Source organism: Sarcophilus harrisii, chromosome 2 (assembly GCF_902635505.1).
Source record: "Sarcophilus harrisii chromosome 2, mSarHar1.11, whole genome shotgun sequence".
In the NCBI taxonomy this organism is placed as follows: Eukaryota; Metazoa; Chordata; class Mammalia; order Dasyuromorphia; family Dasyuridae; genus Sarcophilus; species Sarcophilus harrisii.
In genome coordinates this window covers 124,415,763-124,430,821 of record NC_045427.1, presented here as the reverse complement: position 1 = coordinate 124,430,821, position 15,059 = coordinate 124,415,763, and the positions used below count along the sequence as shown (strand labels likewise).

At 41.2% G+C, this 15,059-nt stretch overlaps 1 protein-coding gene across 1 annotated transcript in view; it reads right to left on the bottom strand.

Annotated features, from left to right (window-relative positions):
• Positions 1-15,059, bottom strand: part of ADGRA2 (adhesion G protein-coupled receptor A2) — a 61,245-nt gene that overhangs the window by 45,203 nt on the left and 983 nt on the right. The window lies entirely within an intron of this gene.

The window sequence follows — 15,059 nt, the reverse complement described above, 5'->3', positions numbered from 1 at the left end:
AATGGAGACTAGATCTGTGATTGCATTGGTATAGAGAACTTCCAGATGAATACACTCCCTCTACCAATGCAGGTTGCCATCTTCTCTGCAATTATATTCTTAGAGTTCCTAGAACATTTGAGAGTAAGTGACTTGCTTAGGGTCATAAAGTCAGTGTAAGTCAGAAATAGGTCTTGATCCCAGGCCTTCCTGGGTTTGAATCTCTTCCTTTCTCCCCCTCCCCACCATTACTCCTCAATTCCCAAGTACAATTGAGGAAACTGAAATTTAAAGAAGAGAGATAATTTGCCTAAAATCACACAGCCAGTATATGGAATCAGGAAAACAATCTATACTTCTACCTCTAAATCAAGTATTCTTTGTTCTTTCTGTGTAATCTTTACTTTTACTTCAATTCAGTCAGCAATTATTAAGCATTTTCGGTGTCCTCGTTTTTTTTCCCTTCCTCTTTCCCTCACTCCCTCCCTTCCTTCCTTCCCTCCCTTCCTTCCCTCCTTCCTTCTTTCCTTTCCCTCCCTCCCTCCCTTCCTTCCTTCCTCCCTCCCTCCCTCTCTTCTTTCCTTCCTTCCTTCCTTCCTTCCTTCCTTCCTTCCTTCCTTCCTTCCTTCCTTCCTTCCTCCCTCCTTCCTTCCCTCCCTCTCTCCCTCCCTTCTTTCCTTCCTCCCTCCTTCCCTCTTTTCTTTCCTTCCTTCCATAACTAATGAAAACAGGAAGATACCAGGTGGTACATTTTCTTCTCTATTGGCTATACTCCAAGTGAGTTCAGCTCAGGCCCAGACTTACTCTGTTCCTTCCTTCAGTGGTGGTGTCTCCAGTTGTGGCCTTTCAGTATCCTTCCTCTTCCCTTTTCCCTCCTAACTGAATCAGTCTTTAAAAAAATGGACTGAGGCAGGGAGGTGGTTTAATGGCTAGAGCAGAAGATTTGGAGTTAGGAAAACCTAAATTTAAATTGAGCATTTATCAATTGTGTCACCTGAGCAAGTCATTTAATTTGCCTCAGTTTTCTCATCAGTAAAATAGGAATAATAATAGTACCTACCTCACAGAATTCTTGTATGGATCAGTGAGTTAACACTCATTAAAGCTGATTATTATTTTTACTGTTTGTCCCAAGGGTCATGATTGCTGGTTCCATTTCTTCAGGGACATTTCTCTTTCCTGTTTTAGGAAGCCTACTTCATACCCCTACTTTCCAGAGTTCATAATATGCCCATTGATCCCCTTATCTTTTTTTTTTTTTCTTTCTATACTGCCTATAAACACTAGAAGCTTTTTTTTTTTTTTTTTTTTTTTTTTGAACTTTGGGAATAACTGGTGTTTCAGGCTGAATTACTCAGACTTTGGGAATGATAGGGGCTGTCTCATTTTGTATGTCATTTGTGTATTTGTCTCTGTTTGTATGTTCTGTATATCTATTCTGCTGGTGGTGGGAGGTGAGTGGGAGGTGGGAGGTGGGGGAGGTGAGATTATCTCAAAAACCTAAGAAATTCACAGTATTGGGTGTGAGAACACTTTCTGATGGCTGAGAAGGAGTCTGTGATGGAAAGAATAGACCAATTAGCTCAGCCCAGGCAGGCTAGATAAACTCATTCCAATCTGGGCTGGGTATGTTCTAAATGGAAGATACCATTTTTCTCTTGGGGCCCAACTTAAGGAAAATGAGGATGACTAACCTACTCTCCTTAAGGGCATTGTTGTTTAGTTGTTCAGTCATTTCTAATTCTATATGAGCCCATTATAGGGTTTTCTTGATAAAGATACTAGAGTAACTTGCCTTTTCTTTCTCCAGCTCATTCTACAGATAAGGAAACTGAGGCAAATAGAATTAAGTGTGGGCAACTAAGTACACAGTGGCTAGAGCACCAGTCCTGGAGTCAGGAGGACCTGAGTTGACCCTTGCTAGCTGTGTGATTCTAGGGAAGTCATTTGATCCACTGCCTCACACACACACACAAAAAAGGCAAAAAATTCAGAATTAAGTGACTTGCCCAGGGTCACAAGTTAGTATGTGTCTGAGGCTAGATTTGAACTCAAGTCTCCTGGACTCCAGAGCTACCCACCTGCCTCTTCAGGTTTGGGAAATTTTAATTCTAGCATATTTGAAGTACTTTAGGAACATTTAACCTAGAATACCTGGTAGATTTCTTATATATTTATACAGTGTAATTCCATCTGTGTAAATAAAATCTCTAACAATACAGGTGACTTAGTAGATGGTTTTAAAGTCAAGAAATGCATCTGTTTGCTGTCAGCCCAGTAATGAGCCTCTTTAAATTTAGCTAAGCTGGAACAGTAGATACATAGTCTATTACTGGGTTTCTAATTACTTTATTTTAATATACTATTTCCATATTTGTATATATACTTTTCCCTTGCAAACGAAGACTAGAAAACATACTCTGGTGGTACTGATTGGAGAAGGGGAGAAATGGATGTTGGAACAATGAAGTGATTCAGGTGAATTCCAACAGACATGATGGAGAGAACCTTGGGGACCGAATGTGGATCACAACATAGTATTTTCACCTTCTTTTTGGTTGTTGTTTGCTTGCTTGTTTTTTTTCTTCTTCTCATTTTTCTCCCCTTTGGATCTGATTTTTCTTGTGTAGCGTAATAAATGTGGAAATATGTTTAGAAGAATTAGACATGTTTAACCTATATTGGATTATTTGTTGTCTAGGGGAGGTGGGAGGTAGGGAAGAAGGGAGAAAAGTTTGGAACACAAAGTTTTGCAAGGGTGAATGTTGAACGATATTTTTGCATATAGTTTGAAAAATAAAAAGCTATTAGTATAAAAAAAAGAAAGTCCCAAAAAGGGTCATGAAGAATTGGACATGATGGAAACAAATGAACAACAATAAATATTTGCTGACTCCAATTAAAAAAAATAGAAATAGATGTTGGGAATGGGTTGTTGGAGATGAGTACAGCAGCAGCAGCAGTACAGGAATGGAGTGGTTAATTAGGGTTCAGGAAGACACCTAAACTCAAGTTGTTAAACTGGTTTCATGGGCCAGCAAAGCCCAGGAGTCTCAGTGCTTTGATCAGGGATTCAGGTATCCGGGAAGTTAGGGGTACAAGATGAAAGAGCCCCTATGGAGTTGAAGGTAATCATGGATCTTTAGGGTCTGATGTCCTGGGAAGCCAACTTCTGGTCAGAGAGGACCAAGGCCCATGGCTGGATGAATTGCTTTCTTTCTCTCCTGTGAAACTGGGGCTTCCTAGCACCTGGGCTCTGCAGAAGTAATCTGTTTCTCAGATTCCATTCACCAGAAAGATCACTGCCCCCAGCTCAAGGCCAGAAGAGAAAGAGAAACAGAAAGGGCTGTAAGGAGAGCGAGTTGGAGGACTGGATCATTTCCCATGGAGCTAGACATGAGTTTCAGCCTCAATAAAGGACATGTGGTCCCAGCATGTGCTCTGACCCTTTTCTGTAGAAAGTCTACCTCACCCCATCCCCCATACATTTAGAAATGTAGCCCTGCACAATTTTTTTGTTGCTTAAAAAACAAAAAGGATTTCACATTCAGGAAAGACTTTTAGCTTTGATTCAATTCTGTAAGTATTTATTTAGCCTTTCTTACATTCAGCACTATATATACACTGTGTCTACTGAGACATACGGTTATACTATCCCTCCAGGAATCTTAATAGATCCTATTCCAGGTTAACAAAGCTAATATAGCATACTCATTTTCTAATATCAGATTCATTCCACTCCATTACAATATAAAGTGGGGCAGTGATGAAAGGGCCCATTCTGTCCAGAAGACCCCCATTAAACTCCCCTCCCAAAAAAGTATCCTGGGTTAATGTGTTACTTAAGCTAAATACCACATCCCCATTTCCTAGCTCAAATCCACAGTATCATTACAATGTTTCCATCCTCAATCAAGACCTTTTCTCAGCAATTCAATGTAGCATAACAGAAGATTATTAGACTGAGAATTAAAAAAAAACTGGGTTTAATTCTTGCTTCAGTTACTATCGGTATGACTTAAAACAAATTATTTCCTCACTCTCAGTCAGCTTTCCCATGTAAGCTGACTGCCCATATTCAAGGGTTGAATTCCTTCCTTTTCTCCTTTGTTATACCCAGAAAATTGAATCTAAAGACAAGAATTTCAGGCAGAATTTCAACCTTAGTCTTCATCTGACATTTTTTTAATTCTTTAAATTGGAAAGTGACTATACATATATTATTTCATTTGAGTCTTCCAAAAACTCTAGGAAGCATGATCTAGTGGTATTAACACTGCTTTGCAAATGAGAAAGTTGAGACTGCAGAGATTAGTGACTAGTGAGCCCAAAGTCACAGTTATTAAATGTTAGAAAAAGAATTTGAATTCTTCCTGAACCTAAGTCTTGCACTGTACCTATATTACATTTGTACCTATACTACTACATCTGTGCCTATACCACATCTGCAAAAAAAGAGAAAATAATAGCTCAGATTTGTATAGCACTTTCCTTACAAATTTATAGCAAGTACAAATTAGCAAATTACAAATATATAGCAATTTCCTTACAAAAACAATGTATTAAGTAATACATGTATTATGGTCTCCATATATCGATGAGGGAACTGAGACACACCTAGTGACTCCCAGCTTCAGACTGTGATGAGGAAAGAGCTTGTTGCAAACCTTAAAGCCTCCTATTTGAATTTAATCGTTATCATTTTATTATCGATGAAAGAATTGAGGTCAAAAAAGTGATTTGCCCAGTCACATAATGAGAGAACTCTCTGCAGAAGCAGGACTGAAATCCCAGGACACCTATGAGGGGGACATGTCCAAAGGGGAGGGAGAAAGGTCCTCTGGGCAATTTCATTTTCTCCCCAATTTTTAGATGGGTGTGGCATCCCATGCTGAGTCTTGGGGTCTAGTGATAGTGACCACATTTTCAGAATTTTAAAAAAATGTTGACATTTTTAAAAAATGGGTATTCTTTTCAAAGAGTCTCTTATAAGTACTTCCTGAAATCCAAACTGTCCTGGAAAATCTAGCCATATGGTCGTCACTACTCTAAAGGCCTCTCTCAAATCTATGGACAGATTTCCCCAGCTGCCAGATTACTAGTCTTTCCAATTCAGGCAAGAAAACTCTCTCTGGTCTTCACCATTACCCTGTCTGGATCCCCCTCTTTTTTCCCACCTGCTCCTATCCATCTCCATATCTCCTCTGACTGGGGGAAGAGGGAATCTGGAAGCTTTACCCCATGGTAGAAACTGAGGAAAAGAGCTAGGTGAAACAGCTGGTCCTGGCTGGTCAGTGGCCAGCAGGCCCAGGGGATTCTGCTAACATATTCCCCAACCCCCACCAGGTCCTAAGAATATGTGAATATTTTTGAATCTTTGGGGAGGGGGGGCAGGAGGGAAGGAAGAGGAGGGGGGAGGAGGGAAGTGAAGGAAGAGAAGGGGGGCCATTGATCCACCCTCAGTGTCAGAGCTGGAAATAGAACTGAGCAGCTAGTCTTGGAGAATGAAAATAAACAGCCCCTGTGTGCAGCCCATTCCAAGCAGTTGCTGGATCTTCCCTCCTGTTCTTCTGTTCTGAGGCTCCCAGTGCCACTTCTATCCCTTCCCACATTTCCTCTGACCAATCCTCTCTTCCTTTCTCCCCTCTGTCACTAGTGGACAAACCCAAGTGAAATACAATTAAGATCCTTCCCTTTAGGGGGCAGGAGGATTTTAGTTTCTAGCTAAGTGACCTTAGGAAACTCAGTTCCCTTCTTTGTGTCTCAGCTGGCCTCAAGGAAAAGAATTTTTGTCCCTTCTATATTTTATGGAAAGATTGAAAATATAAATCTCAAGGTGGCTGCTTTCCTTGCCCTTAAAAAGGGTGGGAGGAATCCTGAAGATGCTCTTTCTCCCTCTGACCTTCAGTGACATCCACAGGAAATCCTTTACAAAATAAAGCTATTAAAGAATGCTGCCTCAAAAGTCAGGGAATCAAAATATGTAAGAATCAAAAGTTGCCTTCAAAAGGGAATTTTTATTATTATTTGATGATTTATCTAGGGAAGCCTGTCCATGTAGTCTACATTGTAGAAAGTTTAGATTATTTAAACCAAATTAATCAATTGTGGGAGAAATTGTAGAATTGTCCTTTTCCTTCTCATCTTTTCCCTTCCCTTTCTTTCCCTTTTCCTTTCTTTCCCTTCCCTTCTCTTCCTTCCCCTCCCCTTCCCTTCTCTTGTCTTTCCTTCCCTTTTCCTCACTTCCCTTTCCTTCCTTTTTCCTCCCTTCCCTTCCCTTCCCTTTCTTTATTCTTTCCCTTCCTTTTCTTTCCTTGTAAAGTCAATAGGATAGGGAGATCTAGTAGGGAATTTTCTCTACCCATGAAGACTTGCTTGATTTGCTCTTGCTTGATTTTGAAGTTGAGCAATTTATTCAGGTTTACACAGCTAGGATTTGTCAGCAGCAAGACTTTTGAATCCAGTATTCCCTGGCTCTGATTACAATTCTCTATACATTAAGCACAGTGTTGGTGCAGTGGATAGACTTGGAGTCAGGAAGACTTGAATTCAAATCTTGTCTAAGATATTTACCAGCTGTATGGCTGTGGGCAAGTCACTTAATTTTTCAGTCTTGATTTCCCTATCTATAGATGGGGCTAATAATAGCACCTCTTTCACAGGGTTGTTATGGGAATCAAAGAAATATGTAATGTAAACATGTAAAGTGCTTTGCAAATCTCAAAGCACTATATAAATGCTATTATTATTATTATTATCATCTTTATAGATCGCATTAATTGGAGGAATTTTCTGATCTCCATTCTACTTCCTGCCAGTGAACCCAGGAAATCTGGCTCTCTGTCCTGTCTTTGCCTTGTGAATTTGAACACACAAAAGAATGCCTGTTCCCAGGGGCCCCCCCTCTACTCCACTCATAAGGGGCACCCTAGGGGAAAAGGTTTTCCTAAACTCCCAAAGAATAAATTTAGCTCTTAAGGATTAAAAACTGAGGTGACTACCCCTATCTTGGGCATTTAGGATCAGATAGGGAAGAGTTTAGATTTCCCTGTCACCCCCTCACTGATCCCTTTCCCTAGATCTGGGGTTTGGGGGCTTTGGAGGGAAGCTACATGATGGGACTCTTCAAGTGTCTGGGAATAGCTGGGGGTGAAGTGGGGCATGGGACTGGAGAATCCTGATTCTTTGTCCTCTCCTCTCCTCTCCTATTCTCTCCTCTCCTCTCCTCTCCTCTCCTCTCCTCTCCTCTCCTCTCCTCTCCTCTCCTCTTCTCTCTTCTATCTCAACTCTCCTCTCCTCTCCTCTCCTCTCCTCTTCTTTCCTCTCCTCTTCTCTCCTCTCCTCTCCTCTCCTCTCTTCTATCTCTCCTCTCCTCTCCTCTCCTCTCCTCTTCTTTCCTCTTCTCTCCTCTTCTCTCCTCTATCCCTTTCTTCTCTTCTCTTTTCCTCTCTTTTCTCTTCTCTCTGTCTCTCTCCTCTTTCTCTGTCTCTGTCTCTCTCTGTGTATGTGTCTCTATGTCTCAGTCTCTCTATGTCTCTGTGTCTCTCTCTGTCTCCTCTGTCTCTCTCTGTCTGTCTCTCTTCTCCCCCCATCTCCATCTTTGTCTCTCTCTCTGTGTATGTGTCTCTATGTCTCAGTCTCTCTATGTCTCTGTGTCTCTCTCTGTCTCCTCTGTCTCTCTCTGTCTGTCTCTCTTCTCCCCCCATCTCCATCTTTGTCTCTCTCTGTGTGTATGTGTCTCTATGTCTCAGTCTCTCTATGTCTCTGTGTCTCTCTCTGTCTCCTCTGTCTCTCTCTGTCTGTCTCTCTTCTCCCCCCATCTCCATCTTTGTCTCTCTCTGTGTGTATGTGTCTCTATGTCTCAGTCTCTCTATGTCTCTGTGTCTCTCTCTGTCTCCTCTGTCTCTCTCTTTCTCCTCTCTGTTTCTCTCTGTCTCTGTCTCTCTTCTCCCCCCATCTCCATCTCTGTCTCTCTCTCTCTCTGTGTATGTGTCTCTATGTCTCAGTCTCTCTATCTCTCTATGTCCCTGTCTCTGTGTCTTTCTGTGTCTCTGTCTCCTCTGTCTCTCTCTTTCTCCTCTCTCTGTCTCAGTCTCTCTTCTCCCCCACCCCCCATCTCCATCTCCATCTCTGTCTCTCTCTGTGTGCCTCTCTGTTTCTGTGTCTGTCTGTCTCTCTCTGTGTCTCTCTATTTCTCTCTCTTTTTCCTCCCCTCCCCCTCTCTCTCACAAAAGCGCTCTGTACACAGCCACTTCCTTTGGCTGCTGTCTCTGAGCCCAGACGTTATGAGAACCATATGGGAAAAAGAGGGTGGAAGGGAAGGGGGGGTGGGGGAAGTTAGCATGTAGCCCCACCCCTCCAGCCTTCATCCTTCTAGACTGACAAGGCTGTGGAAAGTGGGATCCTGCATACCCTTCCCCAAGTGCCTCTATTGGACTCTCTGAGCAGAGGTTCTGGGCCATCTCCACTGACACAAGGGCCTGCTCCCAGGAGTGGTGTTCAAGAGCAGGAGGGAGGTCTGTGGGCTGAGGGCCACTTCCCAAAGGTCAGAGGATTAGTGATGTGGTGAACGGGTATCATTCCACAGCCTGCCCTGTGCCCACTCACAAATACTCCTTCTCCCTCCCTCCAAACCCCTTGGGTAAGGTGCAACAGGACTTCTCCCTTAGCTCCTTATGCCCTGCAGACAGCTGATCCAGGGGCTACATCAAATATCAGCTGGACAAACACCACCCCAAATACTGGCGATCAAGAAAAATCCAGGTCATTCTGTCCCAAGGAAATCCAGGGCAGGTCTCTTTGATCCAGAATGCTCCTTCTGCACAAGAGTATTAAGTCTTGCCAAAAAGGAGAGATGATGTTTCTTAGGTAGACACACACACACACACACACATACACACGGGTGGATATGAATTACATGCATATTTTATACATGGGAAATGTTCCTCAATCGGAGGGACATTAAGTCCTGCCAATAAGGAGATATGGTTACTAATATGTATGTATATGAATAGCATCCATGTATTATGTATGGAGAACGTTCTTTAGTCAGAGAGACATTAAGTCTTGCCAATAAGGAGATAAAGTTACTTGGGTACATGTATATGAATAAATATATACATGAGGGAGATAAAGCTGGGGTGGGGTGCACAGTGCCCTCAATGATCCTAACAGGCTTCCCTCCCTCCCCATTTCTTGCTGCTGCAAAAGCCCATCTCTTTAATACCAAAAGTTTCCACGGGATGCTAAATGGAGCTCTGTGCTCGACTGATATTACCAACAACCCAAAGTCAAAGAGAAAATGAGCCTGTTCCTAGGAATGGTTTCTAATTGAGAAGGGTACCCCAGTAAAAAAAAAAAGCCATTACCAACACCCAGAATAGGAGATTTGCTGGTCATGAAATAGGACTTAGAAACAAGAGAAAGCCCAAGCAATTGATAGTTTCTGCTACCCCATGGGATGCCAATAAAGCACCATTAGCCTCTGGTTCCTGAGAAAGTATCTTCTAGCATGTAGGAGTCACCAAATAAATGTCGAGCTGGGTGGATTGGGAGCTTCTCTGTGAATAATACATGAAAAACGTGGACGAGAATTGTTCAGGATTAGAAGATATGGGGGGAATGACTCATACCTAGGAAATCATGAACTTACCAAATAACTACAGTTTTATTAGATTATAATTTCCTTGAGGACAGAGACTTATTTCACTTCTGTATCTATAATATCTTGTATAGTGCCTTACAATTAATAAATGCTTAAGAAATATTTGTCACCTTTCTGTCATCCCTCAGCAGAGGCTGGGCTGGCATAGATGTTATATATAGATAGTTTTTCAATACATTGATAAGTTTTAATGCATTTTATTCTTTTATTTCCTTTTTTAGAAAAATAAATTCTTCGTTATGAAGAATGGCTTTCTGGAAAAGGAAAGGGAGAGATACATAGGGAAATCTAAGCAATGTCAAGACAAAAGACATCAACAAAAATATATTTTAAAATGTTTGTTGAACAGAATTAAAAAAAAAAACAACCAAAGCCTCTCCTCCTCCCCCCTAATATTTATAGTGTGTAAGGCAGGGTCTTGGGTTTTTCCAAGTCCAACAAAGTCAGCTGGTAGATCAGAGGATTTAGAGTTAGTAGAGACTTGTTCAGTGTTAGTTTATTTTACTTCAGAGTCAATTGAAATGGCTTTTCTATGATCACTTGAACCCAGATTTACTGTACTACACTATGTGGCTTTTCCTTGGGAGAAAGGAATAGAACATGAAATCAGGATACTGTTCCACTGAAGGGGACTGATTCTTATATCTGGAAGAACCCTAGAAGTAGATGTTTCCCATCTATCCCAATCTGGGCCTAATCACTTTTCTTTTAGGATCATATAATCCTTTACCAAAAAAGTCCTCTTCATGTGGAGAGAAGTCAAGAAGAGATTACTCTTAGAACCAGAGTGTGAGAATACCACTTATATTTGTGGGGAACAAGGATAGGAGAGAAGCAGGGCTTATTTGATGTCTTTCTGGTTCTCCTTCCTATTCTTAGGGTCTTTATGTTGCAGAATTTAATGGTCATTCTCTCTGGGGAGAAGCCTAGAACTTTTAAACTTTGGATAAGAGTATTCTTATTCTGGAATTGGCCCTCACTATGATGTCATTGCGGATGGCGGTGGCTGCAATGTCAGGGGTCAAAAAGATGGTGGGGTGTGGAAGGGAAAGTGCAGGGCAGATGAACCAGGAAGGAAACTCTGTGTTTTGCTGTTCTGCAGTAATGCAAATAAAAACTAGGGCAGAGGGAGTTGGGGATAAAGTAGATGAGGAAGGGAGGAAGTCAGGAAAAATGAATAGAAAGAAAAAGCATAAACTAAAGTCGGGAGAAGATGAATCCCATTTAATAGAGTAACAAACAAGGCATTCTATATACAGAGGGGCTTTTCCACAAGGCTGGGATCCACTATTAATTTGACTGTAAGTTCTTCCATGGGAGGGACTTCATACTTCTACTTCCATGTCCTGAAAATTGGCCCTAAACAATAAACGGCTTTGACCAGTAGAATAGAACCAAGTTGTCTACTCTGAGAGTCTTAGTCTTGGAAGAGGAGATTCCAGGAGCACATTCGACTATCTACAAAATTTGAAGGTCTCACATAGTGAGCATCAGGATGATCCTGATACCTTTCCTCTCTTATCACACTTACAGCTGTTAGTGTCTCCCCTCCTGCCAAAATTATTCCATATTTACTTCTCTGTATTTTTGTTTTTCTATCTTAAAAACAAATGCAACTTCTCTGAGGATAGAGATAGGGTTTTTTTTTTCACTTTTGTAGTCCAGTTCCTGGGACATGGTAGAGATTTAATAGATGATTATTGAAAAAAAGAATGAATGAATGGTCCCAGAAGGCAGAGCTTTGTCTGGTGGATAGGAGTTACAGAGAGGCAAACTTTAGGGTTCAATATAAGGAAAAAAACCAACTTAACAATTAAAACTTCCCAACAAGGGAATAGGTTGCCTTTATAAGATGGTTTACAAGTGTCACTAGAACTGTTCAAGCATGGATTGGGTGACCTCTGTACTATGAGGGATGTTCCTGTCTTTATTAAATTCAATGGAAGGTACTAAGGAGAGGGGGTTGGGGCATACTTCCTGCTCTGAAAGAGTTTTTGATCTATTGGGGGGGGGGGGGAGAGTGTGTGTACTGGTAAGGAGTCTGAATTAGAGGCCTATGGCCACTGCCAAGTCTAGTATTTTATGATTCATCTCCTTGTGTTAAAGAAGGCATTTTTTTTTCAATGTGGATTTATAGGTCCTATAAACATGGAAAAGTTGTTAATTTCCTGATGTGATCAGGGACAACTTTGAAGTATGCTAGAAAACTGGGAGGTACAAAGAACTAGAAACAAATTAGATGTCCATTAATAGAGATAAAATGGTAGCATGTGGATATAATGGAATATTACTATGCTGTAAGGAACAATGATTTTGATGAATACAGAGAATCATGGAAAGACCTACATGAATTGATGCAACTTGTAGCAAGCAATAGACATTAACAACTACGATAATGGAATTGGAAATAACAAAACAATTAAAATTAATGTTGTGAAATGATAAAGATCAAGTTTGGTCCCAAAGAAGAAATACAAGAAGACTTTTTGTCCTAATTTGCAAATGTTAAAGTACAAGGATATGACATATTGCATATAACAGCAAGGTTTTTAAAATAGTATATTGATTTTGCTGATTTTTTTCCCTTTTCTTTCTTTTAAAAAATCTTTGCTATAAGGAATGGATCTTTGGGAAGGGAAGAAGGTGAGATCAAGGGGGAAGTTAGGAAATATATTTTTTATTAAAAAATCCAGTGAGGGAGGCAGAGATATCATGTATGGGCATCTAATTCAACAAGCATTGAAGTACTTGCTATATGCAAGACACTGTACCAGGCACTGGGCATGCAAAGATAAAATGGGAAACATCTTCCCTCAAGCAGTTTACATTTTACTCAGGGATACAAGATGTAATATACATTATATCCATAGTAATTAGAGAAGAGAGGGAATAACAAGGAAGGGAAATCAGGAAAGCATTCTTTGTAGAAGAGGACACGTAAGCTGCACCTGGCCTATTAAATGTAGAGTACCACATATAATAGTCAAGAAGAAATTAAGTGAGATTTATGTTACAGTTACAGGTAAGGGAGAAAAAAAATCAACCCAAACTGATAGAGTAAAGGGGTCCAGGAGTGAGGGTGGGAAGGATTTAGTTAGTGTATTCAAGGAATCTTAGGTGGAAATTTTTAAGAACCCTGAACTCAAAAACCTTCTTTCGTCTTGCTACCAGGCTGAAATGACAGCCTTTAAAGGTGAATTTTAAGGAATAGGATTGCTTCAGTGAAAGAAAGGACAGAATCTCAAATCAGACTTTTTTTCTTGCACAGCAGGCTCAGAATGAAGTTCTGAAATTAAGAGCCTGGACAGGACACTGAATAGAATGTTGGTGACTAACATTGACTGAAAGGGAATCTGAGTCCATTTTCTTGGCCATAGAAGTCTGCTCAGGGGATCTTAGATCTCTCTGTGTGTTTCTTCTGGGTTTGAAGAAAAGAAGCCAATAACTCTATTTCACCCAAGGAAGTGGGAATATTAGTTTATTGCACGTTGAGTAGGCAAAAAGCTTCCAAAGCTTGTCCCATTGTACAGACACCTCTGCTGAAATGACTGGTCCCTTATCAGAGCTGCTGTCACTGTTGCAATTTCTCCTGCATCTGGAAGAACTCTGAAACCTTAAGGACTTTGAACCCATGAAGGGGAGGAAAACCCAAAACAAAACGCCTCCCCCCCCCCCCAACAACAACTAGTTGTTAAACTCATTATGGTCAGAATTGGGATGAGGAAACTGAACTGAGAGGCAAATTTCAGCCCTGTCATTCCATAACTTTTTTCCCCCTAGGGACTATCTCACCTCCCCACCTTTCCCCTTAAAGTGGAATCAATGGGAATTAGCTATGGATGGAAAGCATTAGAAGCCAAATCACTTTAGGATGTACAATGGAATGGCTTTCCCATGTTATTCCTTCCCTCTACTTTCCCAGAACTTGTGTCTGTTAGGATCCCCCAGAATAAATATACATAGAAAGGGACATTTAGATAGGATGATATCAAATATATGTATAGCACATGTTCACCAGCATAGATTAAGACACATAAGAACTATTCAAAATGGATTACATATATAATAGAGGTACATAAGAGAACTCAGAGAGAAACTAGCCCCTGCCTTTCGCCCTAAGGAAGCAAATATACATACTCAAGTATTGTGACTGAATAGTCACAGATGGCAGGCATTCTTCTCCAGAAATGAGCAAGCTGGGAAATACCCTGTCTTGCCTTAAACCTCAAATCTTGGGTACCAAAAGTCACCAGTCACTGTTAGCAGTGGGACCACTTCTGTCTCTGCTAGTCGCTGCCAAATCGTTGAACTGCAAGGAAGTAGGGCAGAGTAAAGCAGCCCCCTTCTACACACACACACACACACACACACACACACGTTATAGGCTAACCTGTTGTGAACTGTCAGGAAGGAAACCATCCCTGAACTCACCCAACAAGAGAAATATTACTGTATTGTTCTGAATATAATCTGAGCTAGTTATAAGTCAATCCCCAACTCTGAAAAAGGGAAGGTAGAAAAGTGGGTGATGGGGGAGTCAAAGAAGGGAAAGGGCTAGGTTGATTCTGTGACAGGCCACAGAGCAGGCTGGACGCACATCTCTGTGGTTCTTGCTCAAGGATTCCAGTGAATAATCTGCCTAGGAAATTGAGAGGATTGGTGTGTTCCCTGTTTCCTTTTGATTTTCAGTGACTTCAGATCCCAAGGATTTAATTGTTGGGAGTTAGATCGGCAGCAAGCAAGAGATTTTGTGACATTCTTTCTATAAAACCAACAATCAGCCTTCTAAAGAGACTAGGGTTATTCTCAATGAAGAAAGATTTCTCCACAATCTCTTCTGCACAGAACTACTAAAGAAATATTCAAGGTTTATCTATTATGCCCAGAGGACAGAAGGGAGGAGAGAAGGGTGTAGTTAAAGACTTTATATGTGGATGGATGATGTCTGGATGTATATGTGTGTACGTGTTTGTGTCCCTTATCATGCATGCATATTTAGGTTCTGTATAAGTAGATTTATTGCCTGAGGGAAGTAAGAGGAAATGGGAATAACTCAAACACTTATTTGAACTAAGAACATTCAGATCTTTAAAGGACAAGATGAAGCTTAAGGAGGTGGGTTTTTTTTCCCTTGACACCTTTTTCACCTCCCCACTCGGCTGCGAGTTGGCAGGCTGGGGTAGGGAGTGGATGACCCAGATAGGGAATCCGACCCTCTAGTCAGTCCTGTCCTGAACTCCACTTGGCAGGGCAGGGGGAAAGATTCTTTGGGATGGGGGTGGGGGTAGAAAACCATCAACTAAATCAGCCATCATCGATCTCCTTCCTTCCGTGCCCCCTTCCCAAATCCAAAGCCACCATGCTTAGTACAGAGGGAAAGGAGATGGAGGATGTCTTAACTATCTGATCTGGTGAG